This window comes from Kogia breviceps, chromosome 9, assembly GCF_026419965.1.
Source record: "Kogia breviceps isolate mKogBre1 chromosome 9, mKogBre1 haplotype 1, whole genome shotgun sequence".
Taxonomy (NCBI): domain Eukaryota; kingdom Metazoa; phylum Chordata; class Mammalia; order Artiodactyla; family Physeteridae; genus Kogia; species Kogia breviceps.
In genome coordinates this window covers 55,345,796-55,368,970 of record NC_081318.1, presented here as the reverse complement: position 1 = coordinate 55,368,970, position 23,175 = coordinate 55,345,796, and the positions used below count along the sequence as shown (strand labels likewise).

Genomic DNA, 23,175 nt, shown 5'->3' with positions numbered 1-23,175 from the left:
CCTGACATCAAAACTATGAACTGGTCCTTTGTTTGATGATCAGAGCTTTGAAAATCTTATATCAATATGCCAATAGTAAGATTAGAGATGGAGGAGAGTGTTTTTTATAAAATAGAAGGCTATAGTAGAAGAAAAGGTGAGAAAGAAGATTCTGCATCATGCCCAGACCATGGGTGTGTTTTCAGGGAGAAGAGTTTCCTGAAATAATACATCAGAAGTTAAGGATCTGGCAAGAGATTCCCTGGATAGTTCTATCCAGGCCTACGTACCTCTTGGAAAGTCTTTTTGTAAGTGTACATGTTACCCGGTTAGGAGACAGCTGCATCAGAGGGTCTTCTGCTCCTTTGTATGATTATGAATAATAAATACTTATTATATTACACAAAGTCTCTCTTTGCTAACACCTCCTTCTATACAGGACAGAAGTGGCACCTTAGGTAGAGAACGCTTAAGTTTGACAAGAGCTTATGAGTGGATTAATATTACTTACACTCATCTAAACGTCACTTTGACAAACTACATGTTTGTCTTGATGACATCTCCCCCAGGCATATGGCACTTCCATTAACTCTGGTGTTATCTTTGCAGCTGGAGAATATGCCTAATTGTTTTCAGAATATTCATATTTACAAGGCCTCTTGTTGGTCATGATTCATAATTGCTTATAATATTGAGGAGAAAGATCCCTGCACAGATGCTATCCAGTGTGGGGGGTTTTTTTTAATTATTATTAATTTCAAAGAACAAACTGTTCTCTTTGAGGCAAACATTTAACAGTCATGATCCAAATTTTAGATGAAAATGTTACCTTATAAAGTGTAACACAAAAAAGATGTTAGGCTGAATTTTATCATGGCAACCTTGGGCAACTGAGAGAAACTGCAAATATGAAGTCAAAGAAGAATATAAATTCATGATATTCAAACCAATTCCATTCAACAAGTATTTATTAATAACTCTCCTTGCATAATACTCTATGATAAACATACGCAAGATAAACATACTTCAGCCCTTGATTCTATCACCTAACTGGCAACATGAAATACACAAAGAATCTGAGGATTATAAGGGGATGTGTGATACAAATATCCATCCCCAAACTTAGCTCATCATAATGCAGAACTATCCTCTGGGGGAATGGATGACTCATAAAATCAGTTCCACAGTCATATTCCTCCCCATCCACCTTTCCTGCAGCGACACAAAAATTCAAAGAAATCAACTACAAATCTTGCCAAATAGACAATCTTTCATAAGATTAATTAAAGTAACTTTGGAAAACTGCTTGTCACACACAAGACCACAGGAAATGAGGATCTCGAGATCCTCTTTATAATTAACAAAGATTTTTAAATCTACAAGTTTACAGATGCTTTAAAGGGGAATGAAATGACTATCAACATTTTTTTTTTTTGGCCACGCCACACGGCTTGCAGGATCTTAGTTCCCCAACCAGGGATCGAACCTGGGCCCCTGCCAGTGGAAGCTTGGAGTCCTAACCAATGGACCGCCAGGGAATTCCCATTATCAAATTTTTTAATCCCCTGGAAAAATATAAATAAATAAATAGGACCCTCTTTATGATTATACGTAAACAAAAGAAAGCATATGTGTTATACAATTTCAGAAATGATTACTCCCAAAAAACCTTAATTCATTTCTTTTTTTTCTAATTATTAGCACATTTTTTCTAATTAGTTGCAAATAAAAATGAGAATGAACTTATTCTTATGATTATCAGTTAATTTTCTAAAAGACCAAAACCCAATCAAGCCTTATATGCATAGTAATCATGAAATGTTTTTCTTCATTGTAAGTGGATTCACCTTCAGTAAACTTTTTCCAGTGCCAATCATCCTTGAGCCTCCTATATCTTTCTAGTTCCAATTAATGAGCAACATTCTAGCCAGATCTAAGCCTACTCGAATTATCTGTGCTTAAAGGGGTTTTCTGCTGTGGAAACTGCTGCCATCTTTCTCCAACTCAGTCCCAGGAGCCCTTCCTGGCACCAAGTGTATGCTGTGTACTCCTCCCCTCCCCCACTTTTGGCTTTTGTGCCCGGTGGCCCACGCAAGCCAACCACTGAGCAAGACAAGCCTCCCCAGACCATGGGTCTTCATGGATTCCGTTGTTAATCACTCTGGAGTAGACAAACGTATAATTGTCAAAAATTCTTACAACAGTGGACCCTGGTCTAAGAATCTTAAATTCTTCCTGGAAAGCTAAAACTTGAACTTTAATAAAACTTGAACTTTAATTCATAAAACTGCCCCCCTACCACCACTACCAGCACTCTCCACCCCTTCACACCTCAGCATTTTGCTAATCCCTTTCTCCAAGATGGTCTGTCTTCCCAAACTAAAACCGCAAGGGAAGCAAAACAGTGGGTCTCAGGTAGGCACTCTGCCTTTCTGAGGAGCTCCAGGCAAGAAGTCACCAAGTAAGCTAGGGCATTTTACCACACGTTCAGTCATTCACAAATCATTTACCACAACTTGTATGATGCAGAGCATCTAGTGAATTCAGAGATGTTAAATGAGCAGCTTGGAGAAATAAGCCAAAGCCAGAATGTAAGAATCCTTGATTCCATGATGTTCCTATAAGAACAGGGATTTTTGACCCTAGCAGACCAGAGCCACATTTTGATAGCAACCTTTGGAATCCATAGACACAGTACACACAGAGCAAGACAGAAAACTGTAGTATAAAGGCAAATAAAGAGTAGATTTTACCATCTTTCATATGTGTAAATTATGTGTATACATATTTTAAGATGCCAATAGGCATGACTACACTAAATGATTTAATGATGTAAGATGCTTGCAACTATCATTTTTTTTTTTTTTTTTTTTGCGGTATGCGGGCCTCTCACTGTTGTGGCCTCTCCCGTTGCGGAGCACAGGCTCCGGACGCGCAGGCCTAGCAGCCATGGCTCACGGGCTTAGTTGCTCCGCGGCATGTGGGATCTTCCCAGACCGGGGCACGAACCTGTGTCTCCTGCATCAGCAGGCAGATTCTCAACCACTGCGCCACCAGGGAAGCCCGCAACTATCTTTAATGAGTAAATTTGAATTTAAAAGAAGTAAAATTCATTCACCGGACTGTTCAACACTTTTTATTGGATATTTTAAAATAAAGGCAAAGTGTGTGTGGGGGGGCCTGTATTCATAATCATATATTGCCCACAGTGTGTACTGGTACAATTCAAATACCACAAGCAGCACTGCTACAGGTGAAGGGATTTGCCAAAATGGTGGACATGTCTTTGAAAAGTTATCAATAAATCAAAGTACAACTTTTGAAGTATTCAGCAGTTACATTTCTGAAAATTTCAGAATATATTAAAACTGGGTCAAAAAAAAATTTTGTATTTTAAATGGGGTTAGGTTTTTGGCTCAGATAATTATAGACAGACATTTCACCAACCAAACCTCTAATAGGGATATTCTAAGGTTTTGCAGGATGCACAGGATAAGCTTTCACTTGTTTGGTGTTGTTCTGTATACTACAGAATGTCTACCACCTCTGGTCCTCCACCCACCAAACACCAATAGTACACTCCATTCTTTTGGACAACTGAAGTCAGTTCCCACCAATTTCCAAAACACTACTTGAGGAAGCAGTACCCCTCCCACTGAGACCCACTGAATAAAGCTGTTCGAAAAGTATTGGCTGGGGACTAACAGGCACCAGACCCAGTGCGAGGTACTAGGGACAAAGTGATGAAAAAAACAGAGCTTAGAGCATAGTGGAGAAAGTGACACTAAACAACACCCAAGGGCTTCCCTGGTGGCACAGTGGTTAAGAATCCACCTGCCAATGCAGGGGACACGGGTTCGAGCCCTGGTCCAGGAAGATCCCACATGCCGCGGAGCAACTAAGCCCATGCGCCACAACTACTAAGCCTGTGTGCCACAACTGCTGAAGCCCACATGCCTAGAGTCCATGCTCCGCAACAAGAGAAGCCACCACAATGAGAAGCCCGCGCACCACAACGAAGAGTAGCCCCAGCTCGCCACAGCTAGAGAAAGCCTGCGCGCAGCAATGAAGACCCAACGCAGCCAAAAATAAAATAATTAATTAAATAAATAAAATTTTTTTAAACCCAAGTAATTATGTCAATACAAAACATTCTAAGTACTATGAAAGAAAATTAATAAACTAATAATTTAGATGGTGGGGTGGAATCTGACTTCAGAAGTTTGTGGATCAGTGGAAGTATTCTATTAACTTGAAGACATAAATAGGGTTGTTAGCTTTTTGATTTTGCTATAAAAGATCATTTTTTAAAAAAATAAGAACTATCATTTACAATCACCGTGGTAACAGGAAGCCAGGAAAATTATTTCTGAATTTTTAAAAAGTGGATAAAACAAGAACACTTTTAGTGTAGTGGGAAGCCTCACTCACTACATTATTATTTTTCTCTTTTTGTTGCAGGCTAATAAAAACTTATCAAAGATTGGCATTTTTGTGACCATAGCACAAAATCCTTGCTGCTCCAAGTGTGGTCTGTGGACCAGCAAAATCAGCATCGCCAGAATTTTTTTTTTTTTTTTTGTGGTACGCGGGCCTCTCACTGTTGTGGCCTCTCCCGTTGCGGAGCACAGGCTCCGGACACGCAGGCTCAGCGGCCATGGCTCACGGGCCCAGCCGCTCAGCGGCACGTGGGATCTTCCCGGACCGGGGCACGAACCCGTGTCCCCTGCATCGGCAGGCGGATTCTCAACCACTGCGCCACCAGGGAAGCCCACCAGAAAATTTTTGAGAAATGCAAAATCTCAGGCCCCACCTCAGACCTACTGCATCAAAATCTGTTAACAAGACCCCCAGGTGATTCACATCCACATTAAAGTTTGAGAAACACTGTCCTAGAATAGATACTGACCCTCTAATGGCTGAAAATCAGCCATACCCATCTACACTGAAGATTCAAAAATGATCTTTAACACTCGAGAATCATTTTTCTCAAAGAAGGTAACTGAAGGATCCTGGAAAAACGAGGGCACAGGATGAAATATAAAGCAGATGAGCTGGCATCCTAAGGATCAAACATCTTTCACCTTTTAAACTTGATGACCTTGAAAAGTAGTGGGGGGCATGGTCAATCACAAACAACATTCACAGCTTTGCACCAGACTTCGGTAGCATGAAACAGAGTTCCTCAGCTTCCGTGCAAGAGAGCGCATCCAGGGCGTGTGCTGAATGCTGAGTCTTGTTAGGACTGCTAAGTCTTGCTATAAGACAAAGCAATTTTTATCACTAGCCGTCAACAAGTCAACCAACTGTTTAGGTAGGTTGACATATGCTACATTTTAATTCATGTTTTAGGATATTTTATCCCACAACTGGTTTTTCTAACAAAGAAAATCTCTCTAGATACATGTTAATTACTGGCAAAGACATGAGGTACAGACTCATGCCTCTTTTCTAAGACACTTGGTTGGAAAAATAATTGCCAGTACAGTACAGTGCTTTTTCAAGACAAAAGAAAAGTTTAAGTATAGATCTCTGCTAACCAATAAGGTAGCTGCTAGTCACATATGGCTACTAATCACCTGAAATTGTGGCTAGTCCGAACTGAAACATGCTGCAAGTATCAAACACATAAGTGGATTTTTAAAACTTACTCCCAAAAAAAGTTAAATAACACAATAATAATTTTTATACTGATTACATGTCCAAATTATAATACTTTAATATATTGGGTTAAATAACATATAAAATTAAAGTTACCTATTCCTTTTTACATTTTTAATGTGACTACTAAAAATTTTTCATTTTCTAGTAAATTTTAATGTGGCTTGCATTATAGTTCCACTGGATAGTACAAGTCTAGAAGCACATGAGATTTACACATGCATTGACCTTAAGTTAAAAAAAAAGTATGGAGATAACTGCAGAAAACATGTATTTAGGAGGCAGCCGAATTTAAAAGGGGACAGAAAGTGTTCAGCAGATCCTTTTATTTTAACAACTGCTGAGCAAGAGAGCCCTTTCTGAAATGGGGGGGGGTCCCTGGATTTACATCCAAAGAAGAGAGAAATAAAAATAAAGTATTAATATTTAATATTTAATAAAAATAGAGAAAGGGGAGGAGTTCATACAAACTGAAGCGCAATCCCAGTGATGATGAGTTCTCTCAGAGTCTAGGAATGCAGAGGAGTGGAAAAGATAAACAAATTCCATTGACAAGAGCCAATAATTTCCTGGCCTGAGCCACGCAAATCACTAAACTTTCCCACCCCTACATGGAGAAGGTAAAACCACAATCTCAATACTTGAGTCATATCAAGAAAGGTGCTACATGTGGAGCACAGCCAGGGGCTGAACTTGGTTGGCAGAGATGACACTATAAATGGAAGTGAGCTCACACTTCTTCTTCCGTTGTACAAAGAAAACCAGAAAAACTTCCATGAGCTTAAAAAGTAGATTCAAAACTTACTTTTTTTAACACGGAGACCTTACATACCTGCGTTAAAACAGCATCCCCAACAACTGGAAAACGGTGCTGGTCGGTTAGTTCAGGGACGAGGCTACGAATATGAAACAAGCAAAGGAGCTGAAACCATCTCTAATCTGGGCAGATTCCTCTCATTCCTGTCTCGGGAACAATCCCATCACTTAGGAAATCTGGATCTCTGCCAACATGCTGCTTGTGCAGTAGGCTGGGGGATGGGGGAAGCGGGTGGAAATGTCTGGGCAGCTGGCTTTTATCACAAAGCCTTCTCTCTTCGAAAGGCTTACAATGAATTTCCTAGACATGATATAACACAATATTTTAAGGGTTTAGTAGTACAAAAATATCACATTTTTTAAAAAATGTGTCCAAAGTATAAGAGGCCAATAACTACATAAACAGAGTCTGATGCAAATATTAAAACACTGTATTCCAGCGGTTTTTAAATTCCTTTCATTAGGCTTAACCTCAACACATCTATATGGGAGAAAAAGAAACTAACATATTGAGAGTTTAATAGAGGCACCAAGTACTTCCCTACTTTATCCCACTTCAGAATGACTAACTTCTGATAGGAAATTTACGGTGAGCCATTCACACGTATTGAAACTCAGGTGACCCTAACAACCCTATGAGGTAGGTATTATTAGTATCCCCTTGTTTCAAGGTACATGGAGAGGTTAAGTATTCCCACAACCAAGAGGTGTTGGAGCCTGGACAGGACTACAGGTTTATGACATCAGGCAGCTGGGCACCAGCACCCTGAATTCTCACCTAACACATGAAACTGCCTCACAGCCTTCACTCTCAGATGAGGAGACAGGCTCAGAGAGATTAGGAGGCGTCTGTTCATCGTAACAAAGGGACTGCATGGTGGACCATGGACTTGAATCCGTACCTAACGCTGAATTCTTCTCATAAGCAGCTTCCTGTTTTCACCAAACCTTTGCCCCAGCTTGCAATACTGTCAGAAGTCATTTATCCCTATTCCCCAAGGGAGGGTTGCTAGTCAGGTCGTCGCCCTTCTCTTCTCTTAGCCAAACTGCCAATATTCCTATTATAGTATGAGCTTTTGGCCCTTGAGGCATCTGAAAAATACAAAATAGGATTTATGCTCTTCACAGCTATGTAAAATTAAGTATTCAGGTCTATAAATCTGTCGTGGAACACAGAAAATCAAATGCATTTGCCTGAATGGAGAAATTAGTGGGTGATTCATATTATTTCTCATTAATATTATAATATTCAGGAAATTAAGTACCATTTTCAAATCCACATTGTTAGAGCTTTTAGGTCACACACCTTGCCTGATTTGATCCTAAATGCAATGTCCTTAAATCCTGACTTTCTTGGGTGAAGCAGAATAATGGGGTCAAGGTAGGAGGACAGGAAACTTTGGTTCCAGACCCAGCTCCAATGTAAGAATAGAAAATTGTGGCTTGGGGCACAGCACTCACCTTTTTGGAAGGCAATTTCCCCCTCTACAAAACAGGGATGAAAATATTTATCCACTACCTCACAGGGCTGTTGCAAGAACTGACCGAGATAACAGGTGAAATTGTTCTGTGAACTCTGAAGCCCTGCAAAATCTGTTATGAATATGCAGTGACGCTCTTGCCTGATGTTAGCCAGCAGAAGGGGCTTCAGGACCTCTGATGATGGCAAAGAGGGAGACAGCAGTCTGTCGCTCTAATCCCACATGCCCAATAATTCACCCTCCAGGTGAAATCATCACTGGATTTTCAGGGTCAGGAGCTGTGTTCTTAAACAACAGTGAGAGATAATAAGCACTGATTTAAATAAAAGGCTTGAGAACTCCTGGAAGGCACAATCACCACTGCAACTCTCATCCAAACAAGTCTCCAAGGGATGTCTGAGGATGCTCTAGGGGAGCTTTCATTGCTAGACCCTTTGATCAAGTGCAAGATGGGTGAAGATTTTAACCTTAAAATTACTTTAAAATGAATTGACATGCATAATGCTTAGGTGTCTTTTTCTTTTAATCCACTGAAAAAAAAAACTTAAGAAAAACAAACCTAATACATTAAAATCTAATGTTCAGAACACTTCAGATATTCCTTTTCAGATGTTTTTATTTTCCCTCCTTGTGTCACATTATCGACATGCCAGTATCCAAGCCTATTACCAAACCTACCAAAGAGATGCATATATGGAGAATAGCCCTTTTTTAAAAAGGCGCAAAATAGCTAAAGATCTTCAAATTCAACTACAGTAACAGCTGCCCCTCTCTTAAAATAAAAGATGCCTAATTATTGGTATTCATGTGGTCAGACTATACCCTCAGAAGACACAGAGCCACCCTTTCAGACCACAACAGAAATCCTTTTAAGCCATTTGACATCTTGCACAGTACAGTTTTAGACCTGCACATATGTCTCAGTTAAGGGCAGAAAATTCACATGATTACAAACCCTAGAAAAAAAATGTTTAAGACAAAGAGGCCAAAATTTTTTTAAATAAATACATAAAAGAAACAGAATTTTTAAAAATTATAGTACAAGGAAGCCAGTGCACTGACGAATGGCACATTACTACATTAATGATGGAAACTATGAATATTCATTGCACAATAGTCATAAATAGAATGAAGGGATACCAGAGAGTGCAGATGGGGCAAAAACTCAGAAAGCTTTTAAAAGAAAAAAAAAGAAGAAAGAAGGAAAGAAAACACATACAGCCTTAGACAATGCTATTTAAGGAAGGGTCCCTGGGTGGAAACTTTGATCTAAGATAAGATAGGACAGTAAAGAAGGAATTTCCTTTCAAAAAGGTAAATAAATAAACAGTATAAAATACCCAGAACGACAGGAAGAGCTTTCAGTAAAAACACACTCAAGGTAGTCTTTGCTTAGGATGTTTGGGATAATCACTACTGAGGTTAATAAGTACTGCCATACCCCCTCACATCCCCAACTCCCCACTTAGAGAAGGAACAACCCCAGATAAAAATCCAACGCATTGATGTGCAATCTTGAATGTTTAATTTGTATGTATCTTCGGAATAAGGGGGAAAAATCAAAGATGCAAATAGAATTAACCCCCAAACACGTGCTCATGAATCACAGATTGTGTTTCTCCCATTAGAAGCTAGAGACTTCTGGGAAAAGTTATCACACTGGACAGACAGTTGTTCTAAAGGACAGTTTCAAGATAAGGACAGAAACCCCATAGGCTCTAGATGAGCAAAAACACTACCACATAAATGGACAGTCGTTACCTGTTTTTAAAATATGTGCACAGATTATTCTAAATTTCTGTCTCCAAACTAACCATAGGGGCAAAAAGACATGGGTACTAAATTATTGACAACACATAAAATCTAGCCTGTACTGTTTAATTAGATGAGAAAGAATCCTTCAGGCAAATGCCACAGGATGGATGGGACTGGAGGAAGCACCAACTCTAAGTAGGAAAATCAATTTGTTTGCAGCACTTTCATTTTGTTTCTCAATTAGTCCCACAGCCAAGGGCTACCCTAATACACTCTTAGCATTCATTTGCACCTTAAAAGTCACACAATTCAAGTAAATGTAACTCAATCATCATTTAAATGCAAGGAACTTTCCGTGTTCCTTTCAAAAGGCCAACAATCCAGCAGGTCCCTTCCAGCAGCTACTTTAGCCGTCGGGAAGGGGGCCGTCTAGGTCACCCACAGTTCTGCCACTTCACCAGCCCTGGACCCCTGGGCTGGTTGCTTAACTTCTCTAAACCTTAGTTTTCCCATCTGTAAAAGTAGAAATACTAATGCCAGTTATGGGGAAGACTAAATAATGTGCACAAAGAAAAATCATTTAAGGGTTTGTCATTTATTTTTTCAAGTCTCATCATCAATAAATGACTGGCGGGACTTCACTGGCAGTCCAGTGGTTAAGACTCCATGCTTCCAATGCAGGGGCCGTGGGTTTGATCCCTTGTCGGGGAACTAGGATCCCGCATGCCATGAAGCCAGGCCAAAATATAAATTTTTTTTTTTTAAAGTTTGAAAAAACTTTTTTAAAAAATGATTGGTGAATTCAAAAAAAGAGAGGGAGGGGAGAAAGAAAAAAGAAATGTTATGTCTGAATTACGGAAATAAATTCACCAAAAAAACCAAAAATATGTTCTCTATTTATTCTTTCAAGCAACATTTATTCAGCACATACTAGGTGCAAAGCACTAAGCTGAACAAACGAGTATAGAGAGAGGGAGAAATGATCTCCACCCCCAGGAACCAAACACCCCCATTAAGGAAATAAAAGATGATTTTAAGGACACGAATATCAGCTCAGACTACAGGTCCCAAGATCTTGATATGAAGCGCCTATGAGGGGATAACATACTGATGGGGAAAAAAAAACAAAAAACAGTTCCTCAACACATGGGCACAGGACACACAGGTAGGGACAAGGGGCCTACCCCTGCCAAGACAATGAATAGGTTCCAGGAAAAATGCTGGTAACCAAGAAAGAGAACCAAATAGACATTATCAGGAGAACCTACGGGGAGGCAACGACCCAGAAGTGAGAAAGCACAGGGTGATTTTCCTCCCTTTATATAAGAGGTAATCACCGTAGATCTTTCTGGCAACTCCTGTCGACAGATGCACACTGTAGATGTGATGTATGTGAGCACTGTTTCCTACTAAAACATTAGTTAAGAACGCTCACAAATGGACTTCCCTGGTGGCACAGTGGTTAAGAATCCGCCTGCCAATGCAGGCGACACAGGTTCAAGCCCTAGTCCGGGAAGATCCCACATGCCGCAGAGCAACTAAGCCCAGGCACCACAACTACTGGGCCTGCGCTCTAGAGCCCACAAGCCACAACTACTGAAGCCTGTGTGCCACAACTACTGAGCCCACGCGCCTAGAGCCCGTGCTCTGCAACAAGAGAAGCCACCACAATGAGAAGCCCATGTACAGCAAGGAAGAGTAGCCCCCCCTGGCTGCAACTAGAGAAGGCCCGCGCACAGCAACAAAGACCCAACCCAGCCAAAAATAAATTAATGAATTTTAAAAATAATAATGTTCACAAATGCAGAGCCCCTGACTGCCTCCTAAAATCCCATCCACCCACGGAGCTGACAAACCCCACCAGTGGACATTCCTTTCTGCCAGATCCAGTCAACACGGGGTCATGGCAAGGCCACTGAGATGGGGGAGAAGGGAAGCAGTGGCTGGAGGAAGACTCAGCTCGGGCTTCATAGTTTCCCCATCTTTAAAATGAGGAGGCTCCTAAAATTTGATCACTGGTGTTCCACAATAAAGTCAGCCATCACGTGACCTACAGACGTGTGGAGGGCTCACAGGGAGAGAAGCATGACACAAATGTCACTCACTGAGCATGAGGGACGCTGGCCCGCTATATGCCAAGTCTGCTATAGGATTTACAAGCGTTATGTGATTAATCATAATAATATTGCCAGGTACATGATCCTTGATGTACAGATAAGGAAAAGGAGGTGCACAAAGATTGTCTGGAGGGTGGGAGTGAGGAACCCCAGCTGGACTACAGCAGAAGTGAGATCCCAGAGCTCCTGTTCCTGTGTTCTCCTGCTCTCTACCCAGCTTCAGAGAGAGCTCAGGGTGGAGATGTGCAGCTACACAGCCCTGGAGGGCACACAGAGTAACAACCAGGACAGCCAGCACCAACCACTTGAAAATAAAAGGAATCTCGGGGGAAAAAAAAATACCCAACGCATCAACCATTGAAGCAAAAGTTCCTGACACTCATCCCCAAACTGGTGATCTTCGCTGATCCCCAAACGGTGGTAGAGGTCCCGCTAAAAGTTCATAAACATTTTTCAGGTTTCTAAAAATACCCTGTGCTAAGGGCAACATCTTTCAGGACACACTTGTGGCTTTCATCACAGAAACATTTAACATACAGACTTTTAAGACGAAAGGAATGTCAAGAAGATAACGAATAGAAAGGCATCTCTCGATCTTTCAAAAATAAATGTAAGAATTCCTCAATACAACCTTCAAGTCATTAAACATAATTGGCAGTTCTCTAACACAGAAGGCTTAAAAAACTCACCAACAAGACTATGACATGTATCTGAGGACCCTGTGATTATTAAATATCTAGAGAAGTAGAAATAATCACTGTCTTATGTTCATTACTTTTAATTTGAAAAAACACTCATCTGAGACCTAAGAAAAATGATAGCCTTCAATTAGAAAGTTACAAGCATCAAGAGGAAAAAAAAAAAGATAAAATCATTCCATGTAATACTGAAAAGGAAGAGCTAAAAAAAATCATTTTCAGGGGCTTCCCTGGTGGTGCAGTTGTTGAGAGTCCTCCTGCCGATGCAGAGGACACGGGTTCGTGCCCCGGTCCGGGAAGATCCCACATGCCGCGGAGCGGCTGGGCCCGTGAGCCACGGCCGCTGAGCCTGCACGTCCGGAGCCTGTGCGCCGCAACGGGAGAGGTCACAACAGTGAGAGGTCCGCGTATCGCAAAAAAAAAAAAAAAAAATCATTTGCAGATGACATGATTATATACCAAGAAAACCCAGAGGAAACCTCTGAAAAACAGTGGAGCTAATACAGTTGAGTAAAATAACAAAATGCAAAATAAACATGTCAAAATCTACAGGAGCAAAGCAGAAACAAGAGAAATGCATTCTCATCCTTAGTTAGAAATTATTTTCTAAAAGATGTCTCAAAATAGCATTATTGACAAATAAAAAAAGCAGGTCATAAAAACTTTTTTAATTACAATAATTTATGAAGAGATCTTTAGCTTTAAAACAAGGCTTAAATGATAGTAAGAATATCCTATGTTCCGGGATGAAAAAAAAACTGTAAACTTACAGAAAGGATATTTTTTAATAGCATTGAAAGAAAATTTTTACTAAATGTACAATTTAAGTTTTTAAACTTCAATTTTTTATATCATCTGTATTTTTTTACTTTTTCATTAATGACCAGGTGTTATTTTACAATGTAAAAATATAACAGTGTTAGAATTAATAACAATTAAAATACCAGAAGTTTTCAAATGCAATCTTTGAGTTTTGAGGCTGTATTTTAATCAAATTTCCAGTTTTCTTAAACCCCTAAATATGTGTCAATTGAGTTATTAGAAATCAGTTTAACAAGACTGAGGAGCAGGCACCAAGAAACAGGGAAAAACTAAGTTCCATTTCTTTCCCTTCCTTTAATCTCAAGATAAATGTAATTTGAAGTTTAAAAAAAAAAAAGGTGTTACAACAAGGAGCAGCACATCATACTAGTCACTGGCCTCAGAGGTGAAATGCCCAATGGAAGTGGAAACCAGTTAGAGGCTCTCACATGTGAGTTAAATGGTCCCCAAACAAACAGCAGGAAGGGCTGGCAAATACATTCATTTTAAAAGTAAATATTAACTTAATGAGCTTGCTGACCGGAAAACTGATACTGCTCTCTTGAGATTTTCACTTCCCTGCTCCTTCTCATCAAAGAAGAAAAAAAAACTAAGAAGGCACACATTCTTCTATTTCTGAGCCCACTGACAAGTACCAGAGAAGAATCTAAAAATCACTCTTTATGTCTGTGTCCGCAAAACTTCCCAACTCGACTGGTTGTGAAAGCAGAAAGACAAAGTAAATCAAATAATATACATGCCACAACTAGTCCATGAAACACAGTAGGGAGCATAAGGAAGTTCAGGTCTTTTTTTAGGGGCCATAATTCTGCTGCCCCATTGCAGAACCAGGGCCAATCATTATAAAGCATCTGTCTTGTTTGCCTGCCTGCCTCTTTGCCCTTCTTCTACCCTTACCTGCACCAGTCACGCACCAGAAAAGAATCATGTCTGTCAAAGTGGAAGGATGGCACAGGCAGCCACAAAGGTCACTACATTAACTGGACCCAGTGCATGGATTGTGAAAAAGCTCAGGGCAATAAAAAAGCCCAGTGGCTGGCAGCTAGACCATTTGCTTCAGAGAAGATGGAGATATCTGTCCCCACCAAGATCAAACAGTTTCAGGATAAAAAGGAAAAAAAAAAAAAAAAAAAAAAAAAAGAAAGAAAAGAAAACACAATGATATTGGAAGCATAAGGAAGAGGAGAAAGAAATGGTCTGTTTCTTTTCTCAGCACCCACCCTACCAATAAAAAGGAATAAGAAGCATTCAATGTCTCTCTCCATGCCCACCTACAAGCTTTTTTTTTTTACTAAGATATAACTATTGAAAAGATCTGCCTGTTTCCTCTATATTTTTATCCTTCACAAACATTTCAGTTGTCACAATATGAAATAAAAATGAAGCTAGAGTTGCTTCACATGCACGAGCTCATAATCCAAGCGTATACATAGCCAGAACTTGAAGTAAAGAAATGAATTTCTCATCTGACACTTTCTGTTCAATATTAACTTTTTACCTTGTTTAAGGAAGGCAATGTAAACCCATTGAAAGATGTCCTGACATTATGTTCTGAACATGCCAGTTAAAACACATACCAGCATCACTCTCATAATGCCTCCCAGCTCCAACCAACCTGCAGGCAGGCTGGTTGGTGATCCAGGGTACCTCATCCAACAGTTAACCTTCCATAACCTTCACTGTGGGCAGTGCCCTAATGTCTAACTGGAAATTTGTATTAAATGACCAAGGATCAAGTTTGTATCTCAAAACACTTCCACCCAATTCCCATCCATATCCAGATAAAAATGGCAATACAAGCACAGTTTTAACATAAGCATGAAGCTGAAATCTAAAATGTAAAGAGTAATTGAGAGAAGAGACCTCCTTGATCTCACACTAACCAACCACGTTCTCTTTGGCAACTTATTTAATCTGCCTGGATGGACCTCTGCTTCCTCTCTGTAAAATGAGTATAACTTGGCTCAAAAATGACATACCTCCACTGAAGGAATCTTTAGGTCCACTCACTCTTGTGCCTTATTAGGAAAACCATTCATCTGTTAGAATTACTACCAAACATCAGTTGCATCTTTGTAAGAACGCTGGGTCCTTTCTCCATCTACCCGCCATACACCACATCGTACCACCCATGTATTGTTTCTCCCTTCTCCCGGGAAATAGCCTAGTAAAATGCCAAGCACACACTGGAGTCAGAGTGACTAGGCTGGAATCGCGGATTAATCGGCTTTCTAGCTGAGGGGCTTTGAGCAAGTCACAACTTCAATGAACCTCAATTTCCATATTATCCTTCTGTTGTTTTTCCTTTTTTCAGATGTTTCCTCCACGCAGAGGAACATATGCTTTACGAAGCTGAGATCATACTTATGGTTGCTTTCACTTAACATTGTAATTTTTATTTTTGGCTTTTTAATATTTTATAAATTTTCTGCAATGTGCATACTTTTCTTAATAGCTAATATTTAAATTATTCAGTGAAAAATATGTAATTGTGATAGGAAGGGAAAATTCTGAACCAGAAAAAAGTCCAGGGTGATGTCAATATGCTGTGTTGCCTGAAAAAAAAAATTCAAGTGGAGAGAAATGTGTGTGTGTGTGCGCGTGTGTGTATATAATATAATAAGCAAAAGAAAAGGAACGCTGTAGATACTAAAAGTGGATCACCCAAAACTGTGGTCATCCAATTAATGTCATTCACATGGGTTTTAAGATTTTTATCTTCTAATAACTGTAGAGAAAGTAATGTAAAGGCAGACTTGTATATCCTGCAAAGTACATATTTATTTATTTTTTCCTTTTATGACCAAAGCACCTTTTTGTTGTACATGTAACCATTTAGATAAAGTAATGCAAACCTCTGGGGAAAGTTCTGAGCTAAATTAGGGCACCTGGGGACAGGCCATATGTTACCAAGCCTTCTGCACACCTGAACCCCAATATCTAATGACCCAAGGATGCTCATTTATAAAATTGAATAGTCTTCCTTTTAGGAGAAGAGAATCAAGCACTGCAGAACATTCTCCACCATATTCACTTGAAGACAATATAAGGAGAGCTATAGAGCTGAAGAAGATTTAAAATAAATGAGCAACTATAACACAAAAGATGCTGTAATTCATGACGTGAATGACTATTACTAACATACAATTTTATCTCATCAATCTTACCTATTCTTTACCTATAATGTTTTTAATTAACGCAATCTTCATTAAAATTGAAAAATAATCATGTTACTCTTATTCATTTTTATCTGTTGTAGAATATTATCTACCTATCCCCTTCTTTGTTAAACATTTCTTTATCACTGTCTGAGTTTTTCTTTTAGATAAAATACCTAAAAAAATAAATGTGATATTAAGAAATATACAATTGTAGAACTAGGACTATATTTTCGGAACCAAAAATCAGGATGCGTGATCTGAAATCAAGAGCTGTTCAAAAAAATTCAGACTGCATGTGACTGTACCAATATCCGTCTTCTTACTAATTATTACTAATAGTTAGTAATAGATATGTTAGAAGAGTGGTTCTCAATCATTTTTATCATCAAACCCACTTGCAGGATATGACACACTGTCAAAAAATAGCTGTGCTCAGCTAACTGCAGCAGCAATATTCTTTTTTTTTTTTTTTTTTTTTTTTTGTGGTTTTTGTGGTATGCGGGCCTCTCACTGTTGTGGCCTCTCCCGTTGCGGAGCACAGGCTCCGGACGCGCAGGCCCAGCGGCCATGGCCCACGGGCCCAGCCGCTTCGCGGCATGCGGGATACCCCCGGACCAGGGCACGAACCCGTATCCCCTGCATCGCCAGGCGGACTCTCAACCACTGCGCCACCAGGGAAGCCCAGCAATATTCTTAAGGTGTGTGATTTGGGGTAGAGGGAAGAAACCTGCACCAAAATCTTCATTCAGGGAGCATTTAGAAAACTTCCACCCTCCACTCCATCACTGTTTTATAGAGCAGGTGCAATTCCCTATTTTGAAAATCGTTTAAAATAGAACAAATAATGCTCTGAGGTAACTAAGTTATGGCCATAGCCCAGCCTTAAGGCAAGGACAGACTAGAGAAACTTACTTCATTTTGTTTCCACCAAGACATATGTCATGGGTGATCATTTCATACATGGTACATCACCATGGGCAAACTCTGGAATATGCCAAATTCCTGGTACTCTAACTGCAACTCAGCCCCTTTCTTTCCCACTCAAGAAAATATATCAAAACACAATTGAGGGCTTCCCTGGTGGTGCTGTAGTTGGGAGTCCGCCTGCCGATGCAGGGGACACGGGTTCGTGCCCCGGTCCGGGAAGATCCCACATGCCGCAGAGCGGCTAGGCCTGTGAGCCATGGCCGCTGAGCCTGCGCGTCCGGAGCCTGTGCTCCGCAACGGGAAAGGCCACAACAGTGAGAGGCCCGCGTACCGCAAGAAAAAAAAAAACCACAATTGACAGACTGACATCAATCTGCTCTATATTTTTTTAAAGGAAATGATTTGCATACTTCAATATTTCAGCTGATGGAACACAGAGTTGTAACAATGTGTTTGACACAGGCTAGGCTACACTGAATATGAAGATACGTTCTAGACATCACACTTTATAGACATCTCACATGAGTGTATCCATAGATTGAGAAAACACAATCAACAGACTGGATAACACATGGAATTGGTGACTCCAAGAGCCTTCCACGTTCTCGGTCCAATTGCAAGTCCCTTTCAATACTTAAAAGTCTGATTTGCCAGGCTGGAAAAAACTATCAGTGGAAAGTCAAATAAGTCCTCTACCTGATACAATTTAGGCTGAGTATACAATTACATGCTGAAGCAGTTTTTTCTACTTTACTTTAACTATATGGCCATGAAAGCCTTAAAAAAGTTTTCCCCCACACATTCATTAGCATGCATATAAGATTTAATATCAGGGAATTTAGAATTTAGAGTAGCTATTTAAAAGACACAAGAAAGAACTATTAACCTCATTATTAAAAATTAAGCATATAATGTTGCAGTGCAAGACAGCGAAACACTGTAGTAAAGAATACTGTCATACTTTCAGATCATAAAAAATACATATTTTTAAGAAAATCCCCAGGCTCATATGCTGGGAAAGAAGGAAGGGAGGGAGGGAGGGAAGAATGAGGGAGGAAGGGAAGAGGAGAGAAAGAGAGGGAGGGAAGAGGAGAGAGAGAGGGGCAGGGAGAGGAGAAGAGGAGAGAGGGAAAGAAAGGGAGAGAGGAAGGAAGGAGGGAGGAAAAGAAAGAAGGGAGGAAGGCAGAAAAAAGTAAAAGAGAAAATAAAATTTGGAAACTAAATAAAGAATTGAAGAATAAGCAGAACCAACTTTATATATTGAAACTAAGATAGATTCAGAAGGAAAAAGTGAGCATTCCTTCAATTACTGTCTTTACATGGGAAGAGCTCCTTCAGGAAGCCTGACATTGATGCATTCTGGAGAAATCAAGCTTGCAAAATTAAGAGCATTTTGCTGGTTCCAATTTTTGGTAACTGTGCCTTTTGTAAATTTTATGACACAGAGAATAAGAAGAGTTCAGTGCGTTTTGGACTATAAAAAAATATTTAATAAATGTATCCCTCAGCGAAGGATCATTTAGAAAGGAATGTCTGTCACAATGCCCTAAAGGTCATCACACTCCAGATCGAGTGGAGACCACGATTCCAGTCCTCAGAGAACCCTCACCTCCCAACTTAGCTGATTTCAATTATCATTATGGATCCATGAAAAACAGGCCATCTCAAACATAACCAAGCAAGTTAAGGAGTTGAGGATTATGAATCAGTGGCTCAATTTCAGTCAGAAGGAAAATGGGTATAATGTGCTGCCTATAGCTGGATTCATTTTGTACCTGTTGAAGAAAATCCTAAGTACTTGGGTTATATAGAGAGACTTCCTAAGCCAAAGGTCAGCTTTCTGCAAATGAATTCAAACATGCAAATGAAAGCACTGCCTGGAAGGGAACACCAGCCACCTTACAGGAGAGACTTCCTACACTCTAATGGGCCTACTTGTCAGGATATGCACTGCCCACAAGAGAGACAGGGCGCTACTCAATGCTTTCAACTTCTGTAACATTCTGTCTTTGGGGAATGAAGAATATAAATGTGACTAATTCTCTCAAATGTCATACATTTTGCATTTTGTGACATGCACCTCCTCTCTGAATCTTTACAGCACTACCCAGACATTCTAGCCACTGTCTGGGATTAGATATAATTATGGTAATTATGTCTACCATAATTAGGGAGAGGGTAAATGTGATCAAACATTTATAGAAAGGAAAAACTGAAGCATAGAAAGTTTTAAGAATCAGAAAATCTCAACTAAATTTTCAAAGAGAGAATTAAGGAGGACGTGAGGTTCTTTCTCAGCCATCCAAAATGTTGAATTTTAAATACCAGATTACTGGCATGATCAGAGAATAGTTTGTTAATTTCTAGACCTCTCTCATGCGACAGGTTCATATCATCCAGGGTTGGCAAACATGACCATGGTAAGAGTAAAACAGAATATAAAGTAATGTAAAATCTTACTATAAAGAGAAAGTGAGATTGAATCTGTGCCCAGGCCCAGTGCTGCAAGATGATAGGAGCTGGTCAACCTGCAAATGCCAGTGCGATGAAATCTTGTGAGACTGACTAGACTGGGAGTCAGGTTCTGAGCATATCCAGAGACTAACATAAAACAGACATCAATACAGTTGTCCCTCAGTATCAGCATGGATGCTCAAGACCCTTATATAAAATGGCATAGTATTTGCACATAACCTACACACATTTTTCCGTATACTTTATATTTTTTATACATCTTTATTGGAGTATAATCGCTTCACAATGCTGTGCTAGTTTCTGCTGTATAACAAAGTGAATCAGCTATACATAATACATATATCCCCATATCCTCTCCTTCTTGAGCCTCCCACCCACCCACCCTATCCCACCCCTCTAGGTGGTCACAAAGCACCAAGCTGATCTCCCTGTGTTATGCGGCTGCTTCCCACTAGCTATCTGTTTTACATTTGGTAGTGTATACATGTCCATGCCACTCTCTCACTTCATCCCAGGTTCCCCTTCCTTCCCCTTTAAATCATCTCTAGATTACTTATAATACCTAATACAATGTAAATGATATGTAAATCGTTGTAAATACAATGTGAATATTATATAAATAGTTGTAAATACAAATGTAAATAGTTGTAAATACAATGTAAAATGCTATATAAATAGTTGCCACCATGTAACAAATTCAAGTTTTGCTTTTTGGAACTTTCTGGAATTTTTTTCCAAATATTTTCAATCTAAGTTTGGTTGAATCCATGGGCACAAAAAGGCACGGATAGGGAGGGCTGACTGTAAATACCTGACATACAAATCTCTGATTAGGAAAGGATAATGACAAAAAGATGTTTTAGGAAGGCTGGAGTGGAGGACTGAGAGATGCAACAGTAAGACCAATTAAGAGGTTATTGGGATAAAACAGGTAAAAGCGATAGATAAAGTCCTGAACTGAAGTGGTGGCAGCTGGAATGATGATAAAGGTGTTAAAATAAGAGATTACTGTTTGATAAGGGTGGAAAGGTAGGCAGAGAGATGGATGATGAAAGGCCTTGAAAGCCAAGCTAGGAATTTAGACTTGAACCCGCAGTTGACAGGGAGTTGGTTTTTTTGTTTTCTTTTTAATTTTTATTGGAGCATAATTGCTTTACAATGTTGTGTTAGTTTCTGCTGTACAGCAAAGTCAATCAGCTATACATATACATATATCCCCTCTTTTTTGGATTTCCTTCCCATTTAGGTCACCACACAGTGGAGCATTGAGTAGAGTTCCCTGACAGGGAGCTTTTAAAGTATTATGCAGGAGAATAGCACGATTTGTATTTCAGATCCATCATTCTGTTGGAATAGGAGGCAAGCTGTAGGCAGGGACGCCAGTTAGAACACTACCGCAGTCCAGACAAGAGAGGCTGAATGTACAATTCAGCAGTGGGAATGGGCATGACGGAGGGAACAAGAACTAAGCCAAAGCTTGGATGTGGGGCTTGCAGGAACATTTAGGATGGTGTCAGGTTTTTGCCTTGAAAAATCATGTGTTTGTGAAAGCCAATCACTGAGATAGGAAAGAGAAAAGGTGCCTGTTTAGAGAATATAGGAATTAGTAATACAGATGACCCTTGAACAACTCAGTGGTTAGGGATGCCAACCCTCCATGCAGTCAAAAATTTGAGTATAACTTTACAGTCGGCCCTCTGTATCCACAGTTATGCATCCACAGATTCAACCAACTGCATTTGTTGAAAAACAATCCACGTATGAACCAAACCGCGCAGTTCAAACCCATGTTGTTCAAGGGTCAACTGTATTTTTTTTTTTTTTTTTTTGGTTGCACAGGGTCTTCGTTGCTGCACGCAGGCGTTCTCTAGTTGTGGCGAGCAGGGGCTACTCTTCATTGCGGTGTTCAGGCTTCTCATTGCAGTGTCTTCTCTTGTTGCAGAGCATGGGCCCTAGGCGCACAGGCTTCAGCAGTTGTGGCACACGGGCTCTAGAGTGCAGGCTCAGTAGTTGTGCCCCACGGGCTTAGTTGCTCTGCGGCATGTGGGATCTTCCTGGACCAGGGCTCGAACCTGTGTCCCCTGCATTGGCAGGCAGATTCTTAACCACTGTGCCACCAGGAAGTCCCAAGGATCAACTGTTTTTTGTATGCACTGAAATCAAGGTGACTATAAGATACAGAGGCAGAAACATCTAATGGGCAGCTAGATATCTGGGTTTGGAGTTCAGAACAGAAAGCTGAGCCATCCAAACTGACGTGAGTATAATAACAGAGCAGCCAAAACCAAGGGACGGACAAACTACTCAAGGAGAGCATGAAAATATGATCACAGAGCACAGGGGTTTCCATTACGATGGAAGAGACAGGGAAGACTTAACTATGCTCAGAGCCTCGGTTGAAATACCTGTAAAGGGGAAGAGACAGGAAACGTAGATAAGAAAGGAAAGAATCAATTACACAAGCTTCTGGAGTGGAAAGGAGGGAAACGAATCAAGAGGATAGGAGGAGGAACCAGCCCAGCAGAGGAAAAAAGACACATCCTACTCTCAGGGAAAAAAAAGAAGCATGATTAGAGCAAATAAGGTATATATGTAGGCAAGGGGCTGATGTGTAATATTATTGTGTTCTAAGAAGGTGAAGGCTATTATCAGTTGAATTGTATCTACCAAAAATTCCTATGTTTAAGTCTTAAGTTATCCCAGTACCTCTGAAAGTGATCTTATTTGGAAACAGGATCACTGCAGATACAATTAGTTAAATTAAGATGAGGTCATACTGGAGTAGGGTAAGCTCCTAATTCAATATGATTGATGTCCTTATAAAAAGGGGAAATTTGGATACACAGACACTCACTGAGTGAAGATGATGTGAAAACCCATGGAGAAGATAGCCATCTACAAGCTAAGGGAAGAGGCCTGAAATAGATCCTTCCCTCATAGCCCTCAGAGGAACCAAACCTGCCAACACTTTGATTTCAGACTTCTGGTCTACCGAATTGTGAGACAATAAATGTCTGTTGTTTAAGCCACCTAGTCTGTGGTATTTTTCTATGGTAACTCTAGCAAATTAATAGAGAGGAAAAGTCATCTAGTAAAGGAAGGAGGGGTGGAGGAGGGTGGCTAGAATGTTTGAGGGAAGTGGAAATGTTTCAGCAGGAAACAGCCCAGCCACACAGTGCAAGACTATGCACAGTTGCCTCGGGTTCCAGCAAAGGCTAGAAATGATAAATTTATTTGCAGAGTGATTTCCTCAAGCAGCTTTTGGCAGCCACTGGGTAAAAAA

General features: G+C 40.1%; 1 protein-coding gene across 2 annotated transcripts in view; it reads right to left on the bottom strand.

The window, feature by feature from the left end:
• CDK14 (cyclin dependent kinase 14) overlaps window positions 1–23,175 on the bottom strand; it is a 599,292-nt gene that overhangs the window by 561,825 nt on the left and 14,292 nt on the right. The window contains exon 1 of one of the 2 annotated variants that reach the window (XM_067042484.1): window positions 6,473–6,531. The exons of the other annotated variant lie outside the window; for it this stretch is intronic. The gene's annotated coding sequence lies outside the window, so the exon portion shown is untranslated. Of the gene's footprint in view, window positions 1–6,472; window positions 6,532–23,175 lie in introns of those variants that run through there. 2 annotated transcript variants of the gene reach the window in all.